The sequence below is a fragment of the Hemitrygon akajei genome, chromosome 17, assembly GCF_048418815.1.
Source record: "Hemitrygon akajei chromosome 17, sHemAka1.3, whole genome shotgun sequence".
NCBI classification, from domain to species: domain Eukaryota; kingdom Metazoa; phylum Chordata; class Chondrichthyes; order Myliobatiformes; family Dasyatidae; genus Hemitrygon; species Hemitrygon akajei.
In genome coordinates, this window is record NC_133140.1 from 19,741,376 (window position 1) to 19,767,278 (window position 25,903).

Genomic DNA, 25,903 nt, shown 5'->3' on the forward strand with positions numbered 1-25,903 from the left:
TTTGGTGGGGTTCTGGCTTCTGTTTGTTGTCAAAGGTCAATCCTGTATGTTTGGGGGGATGTTCCGTGCGGTAGTTCCTCCACTGTAGCAAAGCTTTTCCTCAATTTTAGGTGGTTGGGAAACTGGCACATGATGATGTAGTGGGTGCTGTGGATCCGAGTTCTGTTTACCTTTATCAATTTTTGTTGTAGCGTGTCTTTGGATCTCTGGGGGAGGGACGCCTGCAAGTCTGTAAATGATGTTAGTGGGTGTGGGGCGCAGTGTGCCCGTGATCATTCGGCAGGCTTCGTTAAGCGACTGGTTTATTTTCTTCACGTGGGCTGATCTGCCCCACACAGGTGCACAGTATTCTGCGGGTGCATAGCAGAGTGCTAGGGCAGTTGATCTGAGTGTGTGAATGTTGGCTCCCCATTTTGTGCCTGCTAGTTTTTTCAACAGAGAATTGCAAGAGCCAACTTTCCCTCAGAGTTTTTGGATGTGGGTGGCGACTATTAAACCATTTTGACTCATCTTTTCACATTTCCTTTGTTCTACACATCCTTCCCCACTTTGTTTCCTACAGAAAAAATAACTTGTATCTCTCAGTTTCCCAGTTTTGATGAAGGGTAACCTGAAATATCGATTCTTCCTCTTTACATAGATGCTGCCTAACCTGCTTAGTTTTTCCAGCATTTTTCATTGTCTGTGTTTCTATTGTATTGAATCAGTTTTTATTTTAATTTTACATGCATAGGTCTAACATGCTGGGCAGGTCCCATCACATTATCATTATCAATTTATTATACAAACCTGGAAGTTTAACATGATGATAACTGTTCCAGTTAAACCAATTCAATTCATCCTATCATGAGCATTCCCTTTGTTCTACACCTTCCTTCCTACCTTCTTTTGAACCAAAAGTTAACTTCCATCTTTCTCTTCTCTGTTCTGCTAAACTGTTATATTCCTCTTTTCACAAATGCATCTGACTGGCTGAGATTCTCTAATATCTCCTGTTTTTTGTATCGAACCTCCCCACTGACCAGGGTCATGTGAAGCCATGGGAGCGGGTGGTACAGATCACCAGTCCTGGTTATATGATCATTGACGCCAGGCAAACAATCTCTGCAGATTATTGATAATGGCAATGGTCACCTGTCTTGTAAAGATACTGCCCAGAAGAAGGCAATGGCAAATCGTTTCTGTAGAAACATTTGCCAAGAACAATCATGGTCATGGAAAGAGCATGTTCACCCACATCATAAGACACAGCACATAACAAATGAATGATACAATTAGGGGCAATGGGATTCAAAGATTGAGATGGATTTGGGACAGTTTGAGTTTTAGTAATGAATTTGCATAACAACCCATTCAAATATCCAATGCTGCTCTTTATTTACACACTAGGCAGACTTAATTTGAGAGTTTACTGCAAAATTTCAAGTATACGTGAACATCTTTCATGAATGCTTCCGATTGTTACATCAACATCTGCCCAAGATGAGCACAATGCTACACAATGGCAGGACTAATCTTGTAAATTATACAATTATATATTCCAGCCATCAGCCAGAATGTGATGGGGTGCTTGTTTTGCAGAGAAAACCATTCACTTTGCAGACTGTCACTTCAATCCTCCATCCACTCCCACTCTGACCTCTCTTTACCCATTTCCTGTTTTGTTCCAATGATGCTGCCGTAAGCTCAAAGAACAAACCCCCCCACCCTCCAAAAATAAAACAATTTCAGGTAAGTAGTTTGTCTTTGTATCGATTTGTTCCTGTTTTTGCTTTTTAAAGTCATGATTGCTTGGACAATATTGGACAACGCTCTATCAAAGGCACTCCTTCTGTTGATTTCACCTCTTCCTCACTCTGCAACTTAGAACATGCTTGTCTTTGCAGTTTTTCCAATTGTGATGAAAGGTCTGTGACCTGAAACTTTGTCTCTGTTTTCGTTCCTGGAGATACTGCCTGACCTGCTGTGCGTTTCCAGCATTCTCAGTTTCTGAGCTAGAATTGGACAATTTCTAAATTAATAAAATCATATTTAATACCACTGACATCATAATATTTGTTGTTTTGCAGCACAATACATAACAACTAAAAATTACAATAAGAAATATATTAAAAAGAATTATATTAAATAAGTAGTACAAAAAGAGAGGAAAAATAGCAAGTTTTTACGAGTTGGTTCTTTGTCTGCTCAGAAATCTATGGTGAATGAGAAGAAGCTATAGAGCTATAGAGTGTATAGAGTGTTTGTCTTCAGCCTCCTGTATCTTCCCTCTGATGGTAGCAATGAGAAGAGGGCATGTTCTGGGTGATGGGAAATTCTTAATGATGGATGCCACCTTTTTGAGGTATTGTCTTTTGAAGATGTCCTCAATGGTGGGGAGACTGATGCTCATGATGGAGCTGGCTAAGTCTGCAGGCCTCTGCAGCTTTTTCCAGTCCTCTGCAGTGGCTCCTGCACTCCAGACAGTGATGGAACCAGTCAGAATTCTCGCTACAGTACTCGCTGTAGAAATTTGTACAGTACAATTCTCGCTGTAGAAATTTGCTGGCGTCTTTGGTGGTATACCAAATCTTCTCAAACTGCTGCTAACATGCCTTCTTTGTAACTGCATCAATATGTTGGCATGAGATAGTTCTTCAGAGACATTGGCACCCAGCAACTTGGAACTGCTCACCCTTTCAAAATTCCTGATACGTTATTTAGTGGATGCCGGTTAATTGGACCATCGGTTAATCGCAGCAGCCGCCAAATTGGAACAACTCTTAAAAAACAAAAACTAATTGAAAAAATAGCCGGTATTTTCTTTGTTTTTTTGGGACACTATGCCACTTAATTGGGACAGAAGACAGTTTCTAACTGGTGTCAATCATGTGAACTTGTGTGGCCGTTAGACATTACACTGTGAGCAGAGCAAACATTTTTTAAATAGCATCAGTAACATGTGTTTGTGTTCAAAAAAGCAGCAATTGTTGTCACTGATAGCTGATGAGAAATAAGTAGCGGGACAATTCACATCTGTTTCACTCACTGCATTGAGACTAGGAGATGCCAGAAATGGCCAGGAGCGAAAATGAAATGATTTCATTACTTAAGCAGATTAGGAACGACAAGTAACTTGAAGTTATCAACAATCATTTTGAATGTTACAGTGAAAACAAAGATTTGGAGATGCAATTGTCAAAAGAATTGTATGAAGGCAGTCTATTATCTATACTAGGTGTCTGCACTGATTTTGTTCACTTGCAGTCAATGAAAAGAACAAGGCAGTGTACACTGGATGAATTCCTCCATCGATAACTATTAGAAACCAATACACAGTTTTATAGTACTGTAGTAGTATGTTAGTGTTCTAATTTGTTCTGCATTTCATTTAAATACATAATTTGTTACTCAGTTAAATGGTAGTTTGTCATTTTTTATACCTTTTTAACTATTTCCATTAAACTTTGGCTAATTGGGGCAGCCACTTAATTGGGCCAAAATGTACTGGTCCCAATGTGTCCCAAGTTAACTAGTATTTGACTTAAATTAAATTGACTTGTATTATCAAAAGAATGTTCTACCTTAAAGATTGGCTGTACGTAAGCTATTGTATTCTTTATTCTGTTGGTTGTAGATACGTGTGTGAAAGGCAGCATGTGATTGTGTACTAATATAAACATGTGGCCAAGGCATCTGTTCATGGCATGCAGGAGAATTGTTGCTTGGGCCCCATAGGGATCAGTGTGGCTCTTCACGCTCTTCTTCAACAATACAAATAAGGTTGAAGCACTGCCACAAGTCTTGCTGTGAGACAGAGATTTGTGAAGTTGTTAGGAACCTGCAACCTATACTTGACAGGATAATTACAAGGTGCACAGGAGTAGAGCTAAAGCCAACCTTATGTAGACTACGGAGGGATGTGGATTACAGCACTTAAGAGGGAGACGGACCTCATCTCAGTGTGTAAGAATCTATAGAAGCTCATAATGAGAGCTTCAAAGTTCTAGCAAAATTATATAATGTGGTAGGATGTGTAATCATGCAATCAGCAGATCTCTATGACCCTCCACGAGACCCTCGGTTAAACCTCATTTGGAATACTTGCTTGTTTCTCTTCTGGTTCTACCTTACAGTGATGCTGAAAAGGGATCAGGTGAAGGTCTTTCGATCATCTAGTTAGAAGTTCTCAGTTACTGCAGCTTAAACAGCTGGAGACAGATGCTGGAATATGGAGCAACAGACAAACTGCTGAGGAAATCAGTGATTCAAAAAACATCTGTGGGAAGAAGGAATTCAGTTTCAGTTTATTGTCATTTAGAAACCACAAATGCAATGCAGTTAAAAAATGAGACAACGTTCCTCCATAATGATATCACAAAAGCACATGACATAACAGACTACACCAGAAAATCCACATATTTGGCAATCCCCAATCCAGAGTCCGGAGAGGCTGCTGCGTATTAATATCGCGCTACCGTCTTAGCGCGTTCCCCAGAAAGAAGCTTCAAATCCACCAGACAAAACAAGACCAAAAACTAAAGCTACAAGACCTGCACAAAACCACGTAGTCACAACATACAGTTACAAAAGTGCAAACAATAGCATAATTGATAAAAAAACAGACCAAATTGTCAACTTCTTGGGCCGAAACTATGCATCAGGACTGACAGTGGAGAGACGAGATGGCCAGCATAAAGAGAGGAAGAGGAGTAGTGGGACAGGAGTTGGAGGTGTTTGGTGGAATGCTGCTCAGTCCACCAATCACTGTAGGCTCCTGTCCCACTACTCTCCTTCCCCTCTTTATGCTGGGCATTTTGCCTCTCAGTCCTGATACAGGGTTTCAATATGAAATGTCAACAATTCCTCTACTCCCACAGAATCCCTCCAGCCGATTGTTTGAAGCTGAGTTAACTATCCCATGCACTAGACAGTGTGACGTTCCCTCGTTCATGCACTTGGTTAAAGACTGGAACCTCTGAACTGTGTTTTTAATCCTGGCTTCCTGGCTCGGATGTGGGATTGTTACCCGTGCAAAGTGACCGACTTTAGAACTGGGCACACCAGTGATCCAGGGCACATGATGCTGCCTGAACCAAATTCTCTGTGCTTCTGGTATTAATCTGAGTATGTCTGTCCCTGTAAAAGGGTTCGATGAGCCCATGAGTGTCCCTGATTCCCTGATTACCACGTCCTGTGCTGGCACGTTATCTATTTCAGTGAGTTCCACCCAGTTGCTGAGAGAAACCAAATAAATACTTAAACAACTGTCACCATGGCAACGTGGTAAGGAAGGTGGTTGTGTGCTAATGTAGCTGCTAGCAGCAGTCTCACTGACTGCTCATTTCTGAGTTTCATTACGGGCCCAAGGGCCAAGAGCCTTTCAATGCCTTCTGCCTTTCTACGTGATATGCTTTAGGGATTGATTGGCAGTGGGTAAACAGAATCACGTGTTCCATCATAAGCTCCTTTAGAACAGCTTTGTAAGGCTGGCGTGCTGCCTTATTCACAGATAGATTCTCCCTTAACATTCAGTCCTGGGCCAGTGGCATATTTTAAACTGCGCTCAGTCTATGTTACGTGCAGTTCAGAAGCTGATCACTATTTAACACTACTTTGAAGCTGGATCAGATCTGGAGATTGGAATTTCATGCCTGGCACTCCATCCATGATATGTAACTTCTGTAGGGGACAATGTCACTGTCTATGAGTGCACCCATTTATATTGGAGGCATGTGCTTAATTTTTGTGACCAGGACTCCCGCACGTCGAGCCCTTTAATACTTGCTCTCATCAGGCACGTACCAACACATGGGTCTGACCATACCAGCATGTGGATCTAACATCTCCAATGTACACAGTCACAATTTCGTGGACATATTCAACAGTGCATCCACACATGTTTTCATGCAAGCACACTTAAAAAGATTTACATGTAGGCACGCTCATTAACAGGCACCATAGTTATTCCAGTGCACTCAGACAAATACAGTGCACTCGATCTCACTACAGTTGCACACACATGCACAGTGAGTCCCAACATAAAACACACACACACACACACGCTCACAGACTTAGTCAATGCACTGCTCACTTGCATTCGCACTTCTTATTCAGACTTGCATAATTTCATCCTTCCTTACTTTTACATTCACCCACTCCACTTGAACATGTGTCATATGAAATACCTCAGGGGCATGCTCACAAAGTTCACTCGGACACTTGCCATTGTACAAATTCATAAATTCATTCTCATTCTATTGTTCCAGGTAGAAAGTTATTCTAAACAGCTCATTTAAAATTTCAAAGTGGATTTATTATCGAAGTACATTTATGTCACCATACACAACCCTGAGATCCGTTTAATTGCAGGAATACTCAGTAAAATCCAAAACCATGTGAAAGCAATGAAAGACCACACCCAAAAGGACAAACAACCAACATACCAAAGACAGCAAACTGTGCAAATACAAAAGAGAAAGGAAAAAATAATAATAGATAAGTAAGCAATAGATATGAAGAACATTTGATGAAGAGTCCTTGAAAGTGAGTCCATGGGTTCTTATTCTGATCTCACAAATGCACACTATCATGTTTCCATTTACTCTCAGATAAGTGCTTGTGTTTGTTTGTGGTTACTTGATGTAAGCTGACATGAGAATACCAATGGACACACGTGAATTGCCAAACTCGAGAAACACCAAATGCATAATCACTCATATACACAAGTGTACATATGCACTCTCTCTACAAATAATGCATGCAGTCACAGAAATAGATATTATACATGTGTGTGTGCACACCAACTCAAGGTACACAAACATTCAGATAAAAAAGTATACTCACAATCTTACAATTGCCCACACATACATATATTTGTATTGTGGTCTTGTTCCCCCGGATAAGATATTCTGTACCATTCTTCACTCATTCTGTGTAGAAATATGCATTGCCAGCGCTACAACAGAGACCAGATCCATAATTTGTATTGTGTTCTTGCTCCCCCAGAAAAGATATTTTGAAATGTTTTCCACTCATTTTGCATAGAAAAATGCATAGCCAACGTTACAATGGAGACCAGATCATTTGAATCAATTTATAATAAACTGATTATCTGAGTAACTGATATTCATAAGTGGAAGTTCATAAAATTCCTCCCCGTGTCTTGGGCAGAAACCTTGCCATTTCTTTAGCATTTGTCTGTTTTACAAAGCTGAGTTGCTAGCTCAATGCTCAACCCTGGATTCGAACCCTGGACCTTTTGTTCTGAAGTCTGGGTGCGGGTACCAGTACACCACAGGCACAGACAGGTATTCATAAATTAACCAGACAAAAGAACAAGAAATGTGTAAGAGTTACTACTGAGGAACTGAGATTAAAGTGACATGGAACACCTATACTAATGGTGTAGAATCACTTTGCTAACCAAGTTATGAAATTCAAAGGCTAAATCCAAAGAGTGTTGGGAAGAATTGAAACAGACAGACTGGAGGAGGATGTTTGGTATCATTTTAGGAGAAAACAAATGAAGCTCTTTTGTGATCGATCTGTGACTGTAAGGCAAGTAGGTACCCAAGGTCAGCAAACATGTTACTCAAACAAGATTTAATGAGGATTACTGAAGAAATTAAACATGAAAGAAGTAGGAAAATGTCTTCTCTCTCCATGGGATTTTTATAAATGTGCAATTCAGCAGTATACTGAAACAAGTAAAAAAAATTAACCATACAAGGTTGAGGAAAAGCAAACGTCGTAGTTCCAGTAAAATGTTTATTACATCCCACAACGGCAAGAAAACGGTTATGAAGGAGGTGACAACATTAGAGTCCAGTTCTGTTTATGAGAGTGAAAATGAGATAGCAACTTTTCTGATTAGTTATTTTCTCAAAATATTCACAAGGAAAAAGGCCCCAGAAGCAGCGTAACTCAAAATGTCATTATCAATATCATTAGTAAGATATAGTCAGACTCCACAATCCCCAGGATTTGAAGCCATTTTGTCCTGGCATTCCTGGAGACTAGTAAGGTGCTGCCAATCAGCACAAGGAAGTCAGTGGGCTATGGGAAGCCAGCAGTAGATTGGGAAAAAACAAATAATAAATCCATCTTTAAAACACAAGAATAAACAGATACAGACAATGATAGGCCCTTTGTACTTGCTTCTGAGAAATTGATTACCTAAACTGATTTATGGATTTTTTCTTTTGTACAGCAATTAGCCATCACTCCACTGCTCCTGGCTTGAAGACTGCTTGAAGACTGCTGGTGGCAACTGCAAACCAAATCAATCCCCTCACCACCCCTTCACAAGCCAGTTGCCACACTCCTCCCTTGCATCACCCTGGATTTTGGGAAACTGGGTGATTGTATTCCTTTCTATGGATGCTGCCTGACCCACTGAGTTCCTCCACCATTTTGTTTGCATCACCCTGGATTTCCAGCATTGCAGGATCTCTAATGTTTATAACTTTGGTGGTACCTGGGGCTATAACCCAGGGACTCAAATTTTGAGGTTGACGGATCAGATTATCATGGGCTGTCCTTCAGACTCCAGCCACCAGTGTGTCCTTTTCCAGTTTCTGATCAGCCAAATTTTAAGACCCTGTAGCTCTCTGGCCACATATCTCAGCCTCAGACTTCTAACAGAGTCATACAGCACAGAGGCAGGGTCTTCAGACTAGGAGTTCATGCTAGCCAACAGTCAGTATGCATTTCAGCTTTCCCCAGGCTACCAGGGGATTGATCTGCTTCCTAGTGCCTCCATACTGTAGTGTGCCAGCACTGCCAATGTTTGTCCCGCTGTCTGCTCTCTCATGTGTAACAGCACTGGTAATACCTACCTCAGTGTCATGTGTTACTTGTGGCACGTGTCTTAATGTCCGCACACTTTCAAGTGTCTGAGTCTACTCCCAGGGTCATCAGTCTCTTTCCCCTATACTTGCACACTAGAGTACTGACACTGTCACATCACGGGTCAGTCTGGAGCCTCTCGTGTCACAACACCCAGTTTGTATCTCAGTTCCTGCATTCGCCTCTGTACTGACAGTTGCAGTTTCTGTACTATTACCTCAGAGAGCTGCAGTTTCTGCACTCTTAGTTAGCAACACAGTCAGTGTGTATCTCAGATTCTGCACTGTTGAGTGTAGAAGTAACGTCTCTATACGATAGAGAAACCACTGTAGTACTCAGTACCAGTGTCTCGATATCTACACTCTCCAGTGTATTAGTACAGCCAGTGATCTGCGTCCTGCAAAATTCTTCTTAAGGGAGTGTCTGGAGATTTAACTTCCTTGTGTGGATAGAATAAAACAGAATAATTATTGTTACCTGTAGCTGCTGTTTCCTATCTTTGGAATGGAGACCAAAGTTGTACACGATATACACAAACACAAGGAAATCTGCAGATGCTGGGAATTCAAGCAACACACACAAAATGCAGCAGGCCAGGCAGCATCTATAGGAAGAAGTACAGTTGACGTTTCGTGCCAAGACCCTTCGTCAGGACTCTGTTGTTGGGTCAAAATCCTGGAACTCCTTTCCCAATGGATCGAGGGTGTAACCACACATCAATGATTTCAGCGGTTCAAGGCAGCAGCCCATCACCCCTTTCTCAAGAGCAACTAGAGTTGGGAAATTTACTGCAGGCTCGGCCTGTTGACGCCCATGTCCCTTGAATAAAAACAGCAAATATACTCTCAGATGCAGTTTCACCAATGCCTGGCGTAATTACAAAATGCTCCATGATTCCTACAAACAAATCCCCTCATGTAAAAGCTAACATACCATTTTCTCTCCTAATCACTTACTGCACCTGCGCGTGGGCTCACTGATAGTCTGCTTTTCTGGACGTTCACCTCACGTTGTAGTCCATCACATACCTCCCCTTTGAAACATCTTGACCTCCTCCTTTAGAGGCAGAATCGGAATCAGGTTTCATATCACTGGCACATGTCATAAAATTTGTTGCTTTGTGGCAGCAGTACATTGCAATACATAATTTTAAAAATGATAAATTACAATGAGAAATATATATATAAAATAAATTAAATAAGTAGTGTACAAAGAGCTCTAAAAAAACAGTGAGGCAGTGTTCATGAGTTCATTGTCCATTCAGAAATCTGGTGACAGAGGGGAAGAAGCTCTTCCTGAAATGTTGAATGTGTATATTCAGGCTCCTGTACATCCTCCTTGATGGTAGCAATGAGAAGAGGGCATCGCCTTTTGAAGGTGTCCTTGATGCTGGGGAGGCTGGCTGAGTTTACAACATTCTGCTGCTTCCTCCAATCCTGTGCAGTGCACCCCCCCCCCCCATACCTGACGGCAATACAACCAGTCAGAATGCTTTCTGTGGTACATCTGTAGACATTTGCCAGTCTTTGATGACGTACCAAGTCTCCTCAAGCTCCTAATGAAATACAGCCACTGTCATGCCTTCTTTGTAATTGTATTAATATGTTGGGACCTGGATAGATCATCAGAGACATTGACACCCACAAAGTTGAAACAGCTCACACCTTCCACTGCTGATCCCTCAATGAGGACTGGTGTGCGTTCCCTTGACATTTCCTTCCTGAAGTCCACAATCAATTCACTGGTCTTACTGATGTTGAGTGCAAGGATGTTGCTGTGACACCACTCAAATAGTTGATCTACCTCACTCCTGTACGCCTCCTCGTCACCATCTGAAATTCTGCCAACAATAGTTGTGGCATCAGCAAATTTATAGATGTGATTTGAGCTGTGCCTAACCACACAGTTGTGGATGTAGAGAGAGTAGGGCAGTGGGATAAACGCGCATCCTCGAGATGCGCCAGTGTTGACTGTCAGCAGGGAGGAGATGCTATTTCCAATCCACACTGGCTGGTCTCCTGGTGAGGAAGTCAAGGATCCTGTTGCATAGGGAGGTACAGAGGCCTAGGTGTTGATTAGAATTGAGGGTATGATTGTGTTGAACGCTGAGCTGTAATCAATAAACAGCAGCCTGATGTGGGTACTGCTACTGCCCAGTGATCCAAGGCTGAGTGGAGAGCAGATGATATTGCATCTTCTGTAGATCTAATGTGGCAATAAGCAAATTGCAGTGGTCCAGGTCCTTGCTTAGGCAGGAGGTGACTCTGGTCACGACCAACTTCTCAAAGCACTTCATCACAGTAGATGTGAGTGCAGATGGTTGACAATCAATGAGGCAGCTCACTCTCTTCTTCTTGGGCACTGGCATGATTGTCACCCTTTTGAAGTAGGTGGGAACCACCTGCAGCAGGGAAATATCGCAGATGTCCTGAACAGATTTTCAGTGCCCTACCAAGTACACGATCAGGGCCTGACACTTTTCGAGGGTTCACCCTCTTAAAAGATGTCCTGATGTTGACCTCCGAGACAGAGATCACATGTCACCAGATGCTGCAGGTATTTGCACAGGTTTAGTTTAATTCGGCCTTTCAAAGCTTTCATAAAAGGTGTTGAACACATCTGGAAGTGAAGCATTACAGCCGTGATGTCAACTCTGCCAGGGTGGAGGTGCATCGGATTATGTCTCTAACCTCAATTAGAATTGTTTTCTCGCTCTTAAAATAGGTCATACCTGGTATAGTTCTAGATCACTGGTCTTGAATGCCACAGATCTAGCTCAGCAGACTCCGAATATCCGAGTTCACCCATGATATTTGGTTTGCGTGTGTTCTCAAAGGCACACGCTTGTTCACACAGGTCCAGATGAAGTCAGTTACAACAGTGGCAATTTCATTCAGATTTGAAGATGAATCCCTGAATATTGTCCAGTCCACCAACTCAAAGCCGTTCTGTAAGAGCTGCTCTGCTTCCCTTGACCATACCTTCTTGGTCCTCACCACTGGTGCTGTGGTCTTTAGTCTCTGCCCATATGCTGGGAGTAGAGGTACAGCCAGGTGATCAGACTTTCCGAAGTGTGGACGTGGGATAGCACGGTAAGCATTCTTGATATTTGTATAACAATGATCAAGTATGTTGGCTCCTTCCTACTCACAGACCTGCCTAGTTTAATGTCTTCAGCTGAACCCCTTAGTCACATTGTTAATATAGATTGTGAATTGCACCAATCTCTACAGTAGCACCCCAGTCACAGCAAGATGCATATTTGTTCCCATTTGCTTTTTGTCCAGTAGTCAGTTCTCTGGATTCATACAGCACAGAAACTGGTCCTGACACTGGCCATCAAGCATCTATTTACACCAATCTAGACTCATCCCATTTTATTCTCCCCACAACCCCCATCATTCTACCACTCACCTACATGCTTAGGCAGATTTGAGTGGCCCATTATTCTTCCAACTCATGGGTCTTTGAGACATTGGAGGAAGACATGGAGGCATCTATACTTCATTAGGAATTTGAAGAGATTTGGTGTGTCAACAAATACACTCAAAAACTTCTATAGATGTATTGTGGACAGCATTCTGACAGGCTGCATCACTGTCTGGTATGGGGAGGGGGGCTACTGCACAGGACTGAAAGAAGCTCCAGAGGGTAGCTCCATCTTGGGTACTAGCCTGCAAAGTACTCGGGACATCTTCAAGGAGCAGTGTCTCAGAAAGGCAGCGTCCATTATTAAGGACCTCCAGCACCCAGGACATGTCCTTTTCTCACTACCATCAGGTAGGAGGTGCAGAAGCCCGAAGGCACACACTCAGCGATTCAAGAACAGCTTCTTCCCCTCTGCCATCCGATTCCTAAATGGATGTTGAATCCTTGAACACTACCTTACTTTTTAATATATATTATTTATTTTTTTTTAGCATGAATTTTAATCTAATCAATATACATGTACTGTAATTGATTTATTTATTTATAATTTTTTTTCTTCTGTATTATGTATCGCATTGAACTGCTGCTGCTAAGTTAACAAATTTCAGGACACATGCCGGTGATAATAAACCTGATTCTGATTCTGAAATCAAAGGAAGCCCATGTGGTCCCAGGGACTACACATGAACAGCACTGGAGATCAGGATTAAACCCAGGTCGCTGGGGATCTGAGGCAGCTGCACTACTGGGCATGTCATTGGTGCTCTCATATTGTACATTATTTCTGATTCCATCTACTCTAAGCTGACAGACCAATTCTGTGTAGGTTTTGTCAATCACCTTCTGAAATTTCAGATACATTCATCCACTCTTTTACCTTTACCTATGCTACAATCACATCCTCAAAGAACCACAACAGATTATTCCAAATTGATTTTCCCTTTGTAAATCCATTTCAATGACTTTCAATCACATTATTCTCTCTGAGGTGTTCCAATGTTATATCCTTTATTATCTGATCATTATCCTGCTGCTCCTGCTAGAGAGTGTAGAGAAATGCAGCTGTGATGGCCACTCTATTGGAATAGCTTCGTGGCACACATTGTTGAGTTTCACCTGAAGGAGCAAGGTGAAAGGAAGAACTGGAAAGAAGAAATGTAATGGGGATGGTTGGCGGTTGTTGGTTGGGACAGGTGAGATGAAGGCCTTGTTGCCAAGAGTATCTGTCTATGACTCCATTACTCTGTGAGACTTGGCCCCAGCTAAAGTAAGTCTTAAGACCATAAGATATAGGAGCAGGATTAGGCCATTCAGCCCATTGAATCATGGCTGACCTACTATCTCTCTCAACCCCTTTCTCCCGCTTTCTCTGCATAACTTTTGATGTTCTGACTAATCCACAACCTATCAAACTCTACTTTAAATATACCCAATGACTTGGCCTCCGCAATAAATTCCTCAAATTACTACAGTCTGGCTAAAGAAATTCCTCCTCATCTCAGTTCTAGAGGGATTCTGAGGCTGTGCCCTCTGGTCCTAGAGTCCCCCACTATAGGAATCATTCTCTCCAAATCCACTCAGTCCTGATGAAGGGTCTCAGCCTGAAACATCAACTGTTTATTCCTCTCCATAGATGCTGCCTGACCTGCTGAGTTCTTCCAGCATCTTGAGAGATTTGCTCTGGATTACCAGCATCTGCAGAATCTCTTGTGCGCTGTATGAAGAATGGTGGATCTGAGATCACATATCATAACATTTGGTGAAGGAACATAATAAATAATATCCTTTCAATTTATGCAGGGCTGCATGTACTCAGGTTTGATTGTAAAGTTGGGGCATGATCTCATAGCAGACTGTTGCTGATAATCAGCTTCTCAGTAGGCCACCTCTGCCTCTGTCGACAAGCTGCCTCTCAGCTGCCATGGTAATTGTGAAGCTGTGGCAACACAGAGCCGAGGTTTGCAGGGGTGGGGGGGAGGGTGCACAGAGGCCCAGCCCCCTGTGGGTTGTGCGGTGGCTCTACCATGTCTGTGTCGAGAAAGCAGGAAGTGAAAAGTATGTGCATCCGTCATCAAACATACTCCTGTTCATCGTGACCATACTATATCAAGAGCAGGCACCATGATAGGTACTCCAGCCCTCTAGTAAATTCATCAGGCACTTGGACTGCCTCAATCAGGTGCTCTGCAAACTGTGTGCAGCTTGATAAATGTAAACGATCAGTGAAGAGTGATAATCAACAACGCCCAGCAACACTACGGGAGGACTCGCTGTTCTTGTACAGTAAGTGAAGAATGTTAGCATTAGTGCAACTCGCACAAAGATCCATTTGGTCTGTTCATTTTCAGTTACTAGATCGCATTAGCTTTTGGTCAGAGCGTCAGACGCTGCAGAGATTAAGCTGTATGCTGTATTGGGGCAAGGCTTGGCTTGACATTTTTACACTGAGAACAGTGGAGGTGGATGGGACCACAGGTTGAAGGGAGCAGGAAGGCTGACATGGTTGATCATGCAGACTGATGGCTCAGTACAGGATTGTGCTTGTTGCAGTGTAAGTACCTAGGGCAACTGAGGATCTTTTGTTCCTTGCTAGACTTCTAAAAAGTTGTATAATCCATTTCAGATGGAGTCGCTCACACTTACTCTGTGGCAGCACTGTCTCACCTCAAACTGGCCACCAGAGGGAGGCAGAGATGACAAGGCCAACCTCTTTCTGTTCACCTGCCTATTAGGCTAACTATTAGTTCATGGTTATCACCTGTGTCTTGTTTGTAGCCCTATATAAGTTCTTTGTCCCTGGTTTTTTTTTTATTTTTTGCTCAGTTTTGGAATCATATTTGTCTCTGTAGGAGTTTCCTGTTTTGGAGCTGTAGTTAATGTCTTTTGGATTTTGATTTTGTGAGTTTTTTGGACCCTATGCCTGTACGTTGCCTGCTGAGGAACCCAGTAAAGCCTTGTTGGATTGCTTTACTCTCATCTTGTGTGAATTGCCTTTGCAGTTAGATTCACCACTATTTAGTAAGAGGGAAGTTAAAACTGAAGAATTTACCTAGTCAGCTGAGACAGATGCACTCAATTTTAGTCCACAACATCACCATCTCAATTCTGATTTCAAATTCATTTAGAGCTTCCTCTTCCCTCTTGGGTAAAGGCAAAAATTCCAGCAGCATTATCCTAAGGAGAGCAGATAAGCCATTCTTGCGAATGCCCTGGGGTTGGGAAAAGAGAGTCCTCACACTTCCCCTTCTGCACTACTGCCATCACACAGATTTCTAGTTTCAATTCTATACCTGGAGCTAGTGGGATACAGTAATTAAAAGTTGCAATTCTTTGTTGAAATTAAAATAGATGGATTGTGTCTTAAGGTACAGTAAGAATCTCTCCTGGGGCCACTGATAGGTAGAAGGAAACTGCCTTTCCCAATTTCTGTTATTAGATGCTACACATGTGGTAGTTTCAATCGGAGTAAATTACAAGCCAGAATTTGTTAGAAAATGTTGCTTTTAACATCCTGCTGATGGAATTGGTTCTCTCTTAAAAGATTGGTGTAGAATGTTCAAACTTAAAATACTTTGCATTAACAAAGTGTTATGATCCTTCGCACTTCCCGCTTTTTCATTGATGACCTCACCTCTGTGAGGCTTAACCCCTTCGCCAGATTTACCAAGTCTAATTTTGTAGCCGCCTCTAGCGGGTTTTTCATAAATTCATCCACGTCCATCTTTGCTGGTTTCCCGTCTGGCTACCAGCGTACCAGATCCAAATTTTTTGACTTACAAACCCAATTCACTGACCTCCCAATTTGGTATCAAATATCAAGACGAGGCCCCAAGTTGTTACGTATCCCGTAACTGGATCACTTGCCAGCAAAGATAGAGAGGTCCGCTGAAGTCTGATGGTACCATTTTTAAATGTTTTTATTTATAAAGGGGCACAAAAGTAAGGTTAATACCAACATTCAGATAACATACGTCATCAATACTCAATCTAAAGCGCAGGTATAATAATAATCAATAAGAAATAAGCTCTATCATTGTCTAGGGGTAATGTATATATTGTCTGCTGTATATCTAAAAGTCTCTTGCGGTCTCTGCAGTTCCACCAGCTACCGTCTTTTGGGGTGTCGTGGTGGTGCACTTTTGTTGGAGATAGAGAGATAGAGATTGAATGGGACAGTTACCCGGCGGGTTTTCCAACCTTTATGAGTTCGATCCGTCGGAGTCTCGGTGGGGAATGGCCGCTCCCTTGTGGCCTCTCCTGTAGCTAAGCCGTTCTTTCGTGGTAAGGTCGCCAATCCCAGACGCACACGAACCCCCCCCCCCCCCCCACCGGCTGTCGCTATTAAACGCAGTAACAGGATTACTAGCGTGTCTTCTGGTGCGTCTGGGGGGGCGTCTTTACAACTCCTCTTTTATCGGAACTCACGGGGTCTCAGATGTCAATCAGGTTGGGATGATGCAATCTCTCTCCGTCTCTCCACCCACGTTGCCCTGAGGGTATACACGTAGTACAGTTCCCAATTCACAAAGGTGTCTCCACGAGACAATGACCACAGTCGCCAGCTTTTGCCTCGCCGTGAAACGAGGGACACTGCACGTATCTCTCTCTTCTCCTGGGTCATTGACCCCCCCTTGACTAGGGCTCTTGCGATTCTCACAAAGGAGGGGGCTGGGGTCATAACAAAAGAAACAACAGAAATGGCTGCACTTGTAGTATAATCATGTTCAAGCTTAATTGTAATTTAACCATACATGAATACCTGTGAACACAGTCAAATGAAACAGCGTTACTCTGAGGCCAAGGTACAAAACACAGTGCCAATTGTTATTCACAGTACAAGGCAAATATAAGACAATAAAATTCAGTCATACACAAAAACATTGTCCAAGTCCCAGAGACCATGATAGCTGCAGCAGTCTGCAGTTGAAAACAATACATCTTGTCTTCTGCTAAGTGAACTCTGGAGAGCTGCACAAACTCCAGCGTGGATGTCACACCACGCCACGCAATGCCACCTCCGACATTCCGGTGAGTGTACCGACTCACCACGCCACGCAATGCCACCTCCGACATTCCGGTGAGTGTACCGACTCACCACGCCACGTGATACCACCTCTAGCATTCCGGTGAGTGTACCGACTCACCACGCCACGTGATACCACCTCCGACATTCCGGTGAGTGTGACGAGTCACCACGCCACGCGATACCACCTCCGACATTCCGGTGAGTGTACCGACTCACCACGCCATGCGATACCACCTCCGACATTCCGTTGAGTGTGACGACTCACCACGCCACGCGATACCACCTCCGACATTCCGGTGAGTGTACCGACTCACCACGCCACGCGATACCACCTCCGACATTCCGGTGAGTGTACCGACTCACCACGCCACGCGATACCACCTCCGACATTCCGGTGAGTGTACCGACTCACCACGCCACGCGATACCACCTCCGACATTCCGGTGAGTGTACCGACTCACCACGCCACGCGATACCACCTCCGGCATTCCGGTGAGTGTACCGACTCACCACGCCACGCGATACCACCTCCGACATTCCGGTGAGTGTGACGACTCACCACACCACGCGATACCACCTCCGACATTCCGGTGAGTGTACAGACTCACCACGCCACACGATACCACCTCCGGCATTCTGGTGAGTGTACCGACTCACCACGCCACGCAATACCACCTCCGACATTCCGGTGAGTGTACCGACTCACCACGCCACGCGATACCACCTCCGACATTCCGGTGAGTGTACCGACTCACCACACCACGCGATACCACCTCCAACATTCCGGTGAGTGTACCGACTCACCACACCACGCGATACCACCTCCAACATTCCGGTGAGTGTACCGATTCACCACGCCACGTGATACCACCTCTGGCATTCCGGTGAGTGTACAGTCTCACCACGCCACGCGATACCACCTCCGACATTCCGGTGAGTGTACCGACTCACCACACCACGCGATACCACCTCCGGCATTCCGGTGAGTGTACAGACTCACCACGCCACGCGATACCACCTCCGACATTCCGCTGAGTGTGACGACTCACCACGCCACGTGATACCACCTCCGACATTCCGGTGAGTGTACAGACTCACCACGCCACGCAATGCCACCTCCGGCATTCCGGTGAGTGTACCGACTCACCACGCCACGCGATGCCACCTCCGGCATTCTGGTGAGTGTACAGACTCACCACGCCACGTGATACCACCTCCGACATTCCGGTGAGTGTGACGATTCACCACGCCACGCAATGCCACCTCCGGCATTCTGGTGAGTGTACCGACTCACCACTCCACGCGATACCACCTCCGGCATTCCGGTGAGTGTACAGACTCACCACGCCACGTGATACCACCTCTAGCATTCCGGTGAGTGTACAGACTCACCACGCCACGTGATACCACCTCTAGCATTCCGGTGAGTGTACAGACTCACCACGCCACGCGATACCACCTCTAGCATTCCGGTGAGTGTACAGACTCACCACGCCACGTGATACCACCTCCGACATTCCGGTGAGTGTACAGACTCACCACGCCACGCGATACCACCTCCGGCATTCCGGTGAGTGTACCGACTCACCACGCCACGTGATACCACCTCCGACATTCCGGTGAGTGTACAGACTCACCACGCCACGCGATACCACCTCCGACATTCCGGTGAGTGTAGAGACTCACCACACCACGCGATACCACCTCCGACATTCCGGTGAGTGTACAGACTCACCACGCCACGTGATACCACCTCTAGCATTCCGGTGAGTGTACAGACTCACCACGCCACGCGATACCACCTCCGACATTCCGGTGAGTGTACAGACTCACCACGCCACGCGATACCACCTCCGACATTCCGGTGAGTGTACCGACTCACCACGCCACGCGATACCACCTCCGACATTCCGGTGAGTGTACAGACTCACCACGCCACACAATACCACCTCCGACATTCCGGTGAGTGTACCGACTCACCACGCCACGTGATACCACCTCCGACATTCCGGTGAGTGTACCGACTCACCACGCCACGCAATGCCACCTCCGGCATTCCGGTGAGTGTACAGACTCACCACGCCACGCAATGCCACCTCCGACATTCCGGTGAGTGTACAGACTCACCACACCACGCGATACCACCTCCGACATTCCGGTGAGTGTACAGACTCACCACACCACGCGATTCCACCTCCGACATTCCGGTGAGTGTACCGACTCACCACGCCACGCGATACCACCTCCGACATTCCGGTGAGTGTACCGACTCACCACGCCACGCAATGCCACCTCCGACATTCCGGTGAGTGTACAGACTCACCACGCCACGCAATGCCACCTCCGACATTCCGGTGAGTGTACAGACTCACCACGCCACGCAATGCCACCTCCGACATTCCGGTGAGTGTACAGACTCACCACGCCACGCGATACCACCTCCGACATTCCGGTGAGTGTACAGACTCACCACGCCACGTGATACCACCTCCGACATTCCGGTGAGTGTACAGACTCACCACGCCACGCGATACCACCTCCGACATTCCGGTGAGTGTACAGACTCACCACGCCACGCGATACCACCTCTGGCATTCCGGTGAGTGTACAGACTCACCACGCCACGCGATACCACCTCTAGCATTCCGGTGAGTGTACAGACTCACCACGCCACGCAATGCCACCTCCGACATTCCGGTGAGTGTACAGACTCACCACGCCACGCGATACCACCTCTGGCATTCCGGTGAGTGTACAGACTCACCACGCCACGTGATACCACCTCTAGCATTCCGGTGAGTGTACAGACTCACCACGCCACGCAATGCCACCTCCGACATTCCGGTGAGTGTACAGACTCACCACGCCACGCGATACCACCTCCGACATTCCGGTGAGTGTACCGACTCACCACGCCACGCAATGCCACCTCCGACATTCCGGTGAGTATACAGACTCACCACGCCACGCGATACCACCTCCGACATTCCGGTGAGTGTACAGACTCACCACGCCACGCAATGCCACCTCCGGCATTCCGGTGAGTGTACCGACTCACCACGCCACGCAATGCCACCTCCGGCATTCCGATGAGTGTACAGACTCACCACGCCACGCAATGCCACCTCCGGCATTCCGGTGAGTGTACCGACTCACCACGCCACGCAATGCCACCTCCGACATTCCGGTGAGTGTACAGACTCACCACGCCACGCGATACCACCTCTGGCATTCCGGTGAGTGTACAGACTCACCACGCCACGCGATACCACCTCTAGCATTCCGGTGAGTGTACAGACTCACCACGCCACGTGATACCACCTCTAGCATTCCGGTGAGTGTACAGACTCACCATGCCACGTGATACCACCTCCGACATTCCGGTGAGTGTACAGACTCACCATGCCACGTGATACCACCTCCGACATTCCGGTGAGTGTACAGACTCACCACGCCACGCGATACCACCTCCGACATTCCGGTGAGTGTACCGACTCACCACGCCACGCAATGCCACCTCCGACATTCCGGTGAGTATACAGACTCACCACGCCACGCGATACCACCTCCGACATTCCGGTGAGTGTACAGACTCACCACGCCACGCAATGCCACCTCCGGCATTCCGGTGAGTGTACCGACTCACCACGCCACGCAATGCCACCTCCGGCATTCCGATGAGTGTACAGACTCACCACGCCACGCAATGCCACCTCCGGCATTCCGGTGAGTGTACCGACTCACCACGCCACGCAATGCCACCTCCGGCATTCCGGTGAGAGTACCGACTCACCACGCCACGCGATTCCACCTCCGACATTCCGGTGAGTGTACAGACTCACCACGCCACACGATACCACCTCCGACATTCCGGTGAGTGTACAGACTCACCACGCCACGCAATGCCACCTCCGGCATTCCGGTGAGTGTACCGACTCACCACACCACGTAATGCCACCTCCGACATTCCGGTGAGTGTACCGACTCACCACACCACGTTATACCACCTCCGACATTCCGGTGAGTGTACCGACTCACCACGCCACGTAATGCCACCTCCGGCATTCCGGTGAGTATACCGACTCACCACACCACGTGATACCACCTCCGACATTCCGGTGAGTGTACCGACTCACCACGCCACGTAATGCCACCTCCGACATTCCGGTGAGTGTACCGACTCACCACGCCACGTAATGCCACCTCCGGCATTCCGGTGAGTGTACCGACTCACCACGCCACGCGATTCCACCTCCGACATTCCGGTGAGTGTACCGACTCACCACGCCACGCGATACCACCTCCGACATTCCGGTGAGTGTACAGACTCACCACACCACGTGATACCACCTCCGGCATTCCGGTGAGTGTACCGACTCACTACGCCACGCGATTCCACCTCCGACATTCCGGTGAGTGTACCGACTCACCACGCCACGCGATACCACCTCCGGCATTGCGGTGAGTGTGACGACTCTGATGCCTCTCTCCTGAGTAGCTGAAAACAGGCAACTCTGTGGTTTGAAGCCCAGTCCTCAGAACAACCGAGGCCATCCGGTTCCCCCACCGATTGCCAATAAAACGGTGATTTGGACTTGGCCACATTACCAATATGCAACAGGGTCTTGCAACCACAAGAAAAACAACTAAGACAATCACTTGACGTTAGATTGCACTCTGCCTTCACGAACCAAGACCTTTCTAACACAGCAGGATCCACACCAAGTCCAGCCCCTTCAGTTTCTCTACCATGGGGTAGACCTGCAGTATTTTAAGTTCCTATGTCCAGTAGGGGCCAGCGATCATAACAAATTTGTTTAAAAAAGACAATAGCTTCTTTGGTTGGCCTCATAGTAGCCATTGTGTCTGAGCATGCCACCATCTTACTGGAAGCAGTGTTCCAGAGCCAAACAGCACAGAAAGCAACCCTTTGGCTCATTAGCTCCTCACCAATCATCAAGCACTCATTTACACGAATCCCACATTTATTCTCCCCATCAACAGATTTTCTCACTCACTTGCACATTCAGGGGCAATTTACAGTGGTCAATTAATCTACCAACTCACATCTTTTTTGGGATGTAGTAAGAAACCCAAACAGACAGGAGGAGAGCCTGCAAACTTCAGACAACATCCAGGGTGACAAGTGAACACAGGTTGTTGGAGTTTTGAGGAACAGCTCTACTAGTGCCAGTTTTATGGGCATGTATTTCTCAAAGATAGTCCCTCCCCACACCTGATGCTATAATACAGACTCCAAACTGAATTTGTACCATTGACACAATCCCAGCCATGGTGAATTCTTGATAGCAACAGCACGTACAGCTGCTGTTCATAAGGTAACTTCCCAAAATCCTTCACTTATGAATTGCTTCTGAAACAGTCAGTTTACGTCTAACATTCATTAGACAGATAGAAGCAAAGGAAAGACCGGAATATTGGGACTTGGAAGGGGTACTACTGACTTTGACTTCAGAAGCAAGGACATCTGGAAAATCTTCCATAACATCCATGGTCAGACAGAAGAAAAACATTTTTTAGTTAGCTGATATACAATTCCCTAAAACGTGTGCATTAATTTTTCCAGATTCTGTCCAGTCTTTGTCATTACATCTTAAAGGATATCAGGGCTATAGGAAGGGGCTGAAGGGGTTTTAGTTATTTATTATTTAAATAACTAAATAAAGGATCAGTGTGGAATAGGCCGTTCTGGCCCTTTGAAGCACGCCATCCCTGCAATTCCTGAGCACCTGCAGAAAACCCACGCATTCCCACAGGGAGGACGTACAAACGCCTTACAGAGGATGCTGGGATTGAACTCCGAATTCCGACACACCGAGCTGTAATAGCGTCATGTTAACCACTACGCTAGGGGTTTCTAGGAGTGGCACTTCGTAAGAAGGAATTCCTTTCCAAAGATAGACTGGAGAACCTGGGATTTTCTCCTTGAATGATAAAAAAAAACTTAGAGAAGCCATGAGGGAGGAGATGCGGAAAGCAAAACGTGGTTGGTTTTACAGATGGTTGTTTAAGAGTGGCATTGGGATAATCAACATAAACAAGAGTTAGGTCTATTCTTGAATAATCATGAGCTTCTGAATGATTTAAGTTGCCCTTAAATATTAAAGCTTGCTTCTATGCACTATAAACAGAGTCTGCAGCCTCTATCCTGCAGCTTGTCTAAAGGTCAGAGCCAGCTTGAACCCATTTGACACTGCCAGGGCTACGGAGGTGATATCTCTATCTCATATATCTATCTATCTCTCCCTCACTCTCTCTCTCTCTCTCCCCCTCCCCCTCCCCCTTTCCCTCTCCCCCTCTCCCTCTTCCTCCCCCTCCCCCTCTCCCTCTCCCTCCCCCTCCCCCTCCCTTTCTCTCCCCCTGTCTCTCATCATGTAAATAATGATCTGGACCCTAGGATAATCACTTTCCCTGCTGTGAACTCTTCTCCCAACATGCAAAGTTACTGGGGTGGATATCCTGGGGTCTCCATTGCACTCCCTTTTAGATCTCCCTGTTTTCAACCTCCTACGCAGCCCAATCACCCATTTTCAAACTGTTTTATCATTGGTATAGCAGTGCAAGCTTCTACAGATATCAATGTAATAATGACCAGTTAATTTGCTTTTCAAGTTGGTGGAAGCTTTAATGTTGTTCCAGAGCTTCCCCGCATTTTGTTCCTTTATGTAGAACTGACAGGAAAGAAGGGGCATCAGTTCATCTGAAAGATGATGTCTTTAATTGCCAAATGTCAGACAGATTTCATAGAATCTTAAAAAGTTACAGCAGTAAAACAAGCCCTTCAAACTACCAAATTCATGTTAGTCATCTGTCACTCATTTGCATTAATCTCATCTTATTCTCCCCACATCAACTCCCCTCCCCCACTCCCCGACTCTATTACCCACCTACACATAGCAAGTTAACCCACCCGCCTGCATGAGGGCAGGAAACCAGAGCACCCTGAAGAAACCCACATGATCACAGGAACATACAAGTTCCACGCAGCCGGCACTCAAGCTCAGGATTGAACCTTCATGTTTCTTGGCCACTGTTCCACCTCTGCTGAAGTACCTGGAATGAAAGCCAAAGCATCCTGCCTCACAAGACAAGAGTGTTACCTATCCGGCATTTGATGCTTTGCAAGATCAGCTTCGCAGGCTTCAACCATGCTGCTGGGCATTATGCATAGGAGGATTTGCTGATAAATGCCTTGTCTTTCATGAGACCCAAGTTTAGTGATTCCTGAGCGTGGAAGAGGGTGCTGCTGGAATGTTACCAGCTGAAGCCATGGTCTACAAGTCACCTGGTAGAACTCCAAAACAGCACAGTGCAGTTGAAACCTAGTCTAACCCAAACACAGAAACGTTTCACATTTCTCGGAGTCAGGACACGTGTCAGGCTTTTTATCAGGATTTTTGTTTGGCCTTCCCAGTAAAACTTCCCAGGAGGCTCAGGGGAGATCTGATAGAGGTCCATAAGATTATGAGAGGCATGGATAGAGTAGACAGGGAGTATCTGTTTCCCAGGATGGAAATGCCCAATATTAGAGCGCATGCATTGAAGGTGAGAAGGAGGTATCTCAAAGGGGAAGTAAGTGTTTTACTCAGAGAGTGGTGGATGTCTGGAGTGTGCTGCCAGGTACGGTGGTAGAGGCAAATACACTTGAGGCTTTTAAGAGACGTTTAGATAGGCACATGGACGTAAGGACGATGGAGGGATATGGTCATTGTGTAGGTAGGAGGGATTAGTGTTTGGGTGTTTTTGATTTCTTTTTTAGCTGGCGTGGCACAACATTGTGGGCTGAAGGACCTGTTCGTGTGTTGCACTCTATGTTCGATGTATTCCCAAGATGACATCAGCAGATCAGCAGATGAAACAAGCAAATTCTATCTGCAGTGAAAATGTCAACCTTAGTGGTCTAAAGAAGAAACATCCTACTTTAAATGAACTGTGATTCCCCTGAAACTGTGTCAGCAGTGCTTTGCCCTCTCTGATACCTGTGATCTCTGCATTGTCCGTCATGCTGTATGTCCTTGACTGCTCCGCTGATAAAGATTGGCATCATTGTCACTCTCAGCTTCAGGAATATTCCAGACCTCTATTGTTGACCGCTGCCACACTATTTGCGCACATTACACACCAGCACGTTGGTAGGGTATCTCAAGCTCTGTATTCGAGACAGAAGAGACAGGAGTAGACAGAGAAGCAGGAGGTGTTTACTATCTGTCCTAACAAACTGACTTCCGCCAGGAGTGCTTGGCCACAGTTCTCAAAGGTCTTTGTGGCTCTCAGGAAGAGGGAATACACCTCCTGCAATCACCATTCCTCACTGGCTTGTTCAGATCCCTCTAACTCCCTGGGAACACCATGCCAACCTCCCTCTACAGCCTCCAACATTACAATATCCATATTGTTACCCTCTCCATCCCACAAGTGGGAGAGAATTGTTGGTGTTGTATTTGGTACTGATGCTGGCTGCAAAGACGGCAACTGTTGTGCCAAGTACAGGCAGCTTGTGGTACAGTAAAAGGTAATTTCATGTTGATTTCAACTCAGTGTTGCACAGAGAAATCTAACAACACTGGTCTTTGAACCTTACAATTTCTCTGTGCTTGA

At 45.8% G+C, this 25,903-nt stretch overlaps 1 protein-coding gene across 4 annotated transcripts in view; it reads left to right on the top strand.

Annotated features, from left to right (window-relative positions):
- smpd3 (sphingomyelin phosphodiesterase 3) overlaps nt 1-25,903 on the top strand; it is a 230,485-nt gene that overhangs the window by 83,059 nt on the left and 121,523 nt on the right. The window contains exon 1 of one of the 4 annotated variants that reach the window (XM_073069755.1): nt 14,366-14,541. The exons of the other annotated variants lie outside the window; for them this stretch is intronic. The gene's annotated coding sequence lies outside the window, so the exon portion shown is untranslated. Of the gene's footprint in view, nt 1-14,365; nt 14,542-25,903 lie in introns of those variants that run through there. 4 annotated transcript variants of the gene reach the window in all.